The 2,821-nt window shown below is 28.6% G+C and overlaps 1 non-coding gene across 1 annotated transcript; it reads right to left on the reverse strand.

Annotated features, from left to right (window-relative positions):
- Positions 1-961: 961 nt before the first annotated feature.
- TRNAL-UAG (transfer RNA leucine (anticodon UAG)) lies at positions 962-1,041 on the reverse strand. The gene has a single exon. It is a non-coding gene; the product is annotated as a tRNA-Leu (tRNA).
- Positions 1,042-2,821: the final 1,780 nt, after the last annotated feature.

Genomic DNA, 2,821 nt, shown 5'->3' on the forward strand with positions numbered 1-2,821 from the left:
ATTATAAGAAATCCTATCGAAGCTATAAGTGCAGAATTCGTACCCTTCCAATTTGTATTTGTTCTACTATGTAAATAAATTGCGAATATGGTCCAAGTAATAAATGCCCAAGTTTCCTTAGGATCCCAATTCCAATAGGATCCCCAGGCCTCATTAGCCCATACTGCTCCACAAAGAATACCTACGGTTAAAAGGGTAAATCCTAGGCTAATGACACGATAACTCCAAGAATCCAAACGCTCCGTTAATTGATATTTGTAATAATTTGGAAATGAAGGGACAGAGGTTCTTTTTAAAGCACTTCTTTTTGCATAAAAATATTTAATATCACTAAAGAAAAATGTTTTATTTAAAACATTTTTTTTCTTTTTAGAAAAGAAATGGAAATTATTTCGAAATCTAATGATTAGAATAGCGGCAGATAATAAGGATCCGCACAAAAGAGTTGCATAGCTTAATAACATCATACTGACATGCATCATTAACCACTGAGATTGTAGAGCAGGTACTAGTATCGTGGATTGATGCATTTCAGTTAAAAGACCCGATGTGGCAAAGCCTTGCGTTAAAATAGTACTTGGCGTAGTTATTGTGCTTAAATCATTTTTAGAGTTCTGTATTTTAGGAATGGTATGAAGAATATACAGGGCCCATGAAAGGAAGATCAATGACTCATATAAATTACTTAATGGAAAATGTCCCGAGGAAGCCCAACGAGAAACTAAGAATCCTGTTATAGAGAAAAAAGTAACTATCATTCCTTTTTCTGACGAATCACGTAATCCTCCAAGTTCACGAACTAATAAGGTTATAAAATGAATCGTAATCACAATTGAAATCGTTGAGAAAGAGATATGAGTTAGTATATGTTCTAAAGTTGCAAATAGCATAAGGGGAAGGTCCCATTACAAAATTGTAAATTTCGAATTGATTTCTAATCTATTGTATTCTTTTTCAAGAATGCCGCCACTCGGATTCGAACCGAGATGCTTGAGCACTGCTTCCTAAGAGCAGCGTGTCTACCAATTTCACCATGGCGGCTAACTTCAAATAATAGGTAACTTAAAAGAATAATAGCTATTATCTTGGGAATCGTCGATATTGGGAAAGTCCATAAAATTTAGGAACATTAGAGTTTTCATTAAAATAGACTTCGTTTGGTAGTATCGTTTCCATTTTTTTTTTACAATAAACTCTTGCTTTGCCCAATAGAAACACAAACACTGCTTGAAAGAGTTGGAATTTCTTTTTTCTAACTTGCAATTGTAGAACTAATTTTTTCTAATTAATTTCTCGTTTACATTTTGAAAATTCTTTCAATACAATGAAAAAAATCCAAAAGGGTTTCTATTTAATGATGAAATTAAAATGGATAAATGGAAAAGGCTTTTTGGATTTTTTAAAAATTTCTAGAATGAAAGTCTTTATGCTCTTATTAATAAGATTTACTAACCTTATGATTTTGGAGAAGATAGGTGGAAGTTGTAAGTCCTATTGTAAGAATACTCCACTTTTCATAATTTTCATAATAGAATATGAGGATTCTATTATGAAAATTATGAAAAGTTCATTGATAGGAAAAGAATACTTAGCACACAGTATACCAAACAAAACTTTTTTTTCTTGTATATATAAGATAAGAGGGGTTTTTTGTTCTAAGAATATTGTACCGAGTAATTCGACACATAAAAGTACATTCAAAGAAGAATCAAAATTATTAAATAATTGGAATTCTTTTTTGATAAGTCAATTCATATTATTCCAAAATCTTATTATTTGTTTGTTGCCCAGAAAAACCCTTTGGTTTTGGATGCTCATTACCGCTCGAAAATGATCTTGATTTTACTAAAGAATAAGATTGTACTATGGAAAAATAAGTCTTTTTCTTCCAAATATTTTTACGAATACGCTTTTTTGACATTGAAGTACGTTTTTTTGGAACTGCCATTCAAAAAGGAAATTACTTTTTTCTAGTTGTATGTGAAAGACATCTATTGCTGCAAATCAATCCTTCTTTCTTCTTTTTATTAGTATTTATACTTAGATACTGAAAGATACTTAAATTTTGAATTATTTTTTACTTCATTTTGTCTAATGCGGATAAGACAACAAGAATTTTTTAACATTTTTTCTTTATATATTTTATACTTGTTTTTTAATAATATAGAATATATAGAAAGGTTTCTCATTTAAATCTATTTATATCTATTTATATATCAAGTATACTCCATATATAGATATATGGTATGGAAGCCTATCCCCCATATAAGATAAGACGGGGGGATAAAAAGAAGGGAAAATGAAAATAGTTAATTAAGTTCAGAATGGTATTCCATAAAGGAAAGGAATTCCAATCAAAACAAAAAATACTGAGTCTCTTAAACAAGACATTCTAAAACTTAGGTAATTTATAGTCATTAGGATTTTAGTTCTATATGAAGTAAGGACTATTCGATAATTTCTTATAAACATAGGTTTTCATTGGAATTCACTCAATCAGTTAATTATGGAACAAGAGAGCTGTTTCATCTTTGTTTTAAAGAAATATAAAAATGAATTATGAATAGAAAGTAAAATGATTCCACTTTTTTTTTTTATTTTTATAAATATCTTTATTTAGTTAATAAAATAACTAGGTAACGAAGTTATTTTATTAACTTTTTTAATTTAACCAACTAAACCCATTCTTAATTTTTAATTATTTCAATGAGATAAATTTTGGAAAAATTAAGAATTTCAGTATTTTTTCTTATTCTTTTTATTTATTCTTTCAGAAAGAGATAAGAATTGGTTTGGTGAATCGGAAACAATTTTATAGAAA

This window comes from Aegilops tauschii, unplaced genomic scaffold (genome assembly GCF_002575655.3).
Source record: "Aegilops tauschii subsp. strangulata cultivar AL8/78 unplaced genomic scaffold, Aet v6.0 ptg000780l_obj, whole genome shotgun sequence".
Classification (NCBI taxonomy): Eukaryota; Viridiplantae; Streptophyta; class Magnoliopsida; order Poales; family Poaceae; genus Aegilops; species Aegilops tauschii.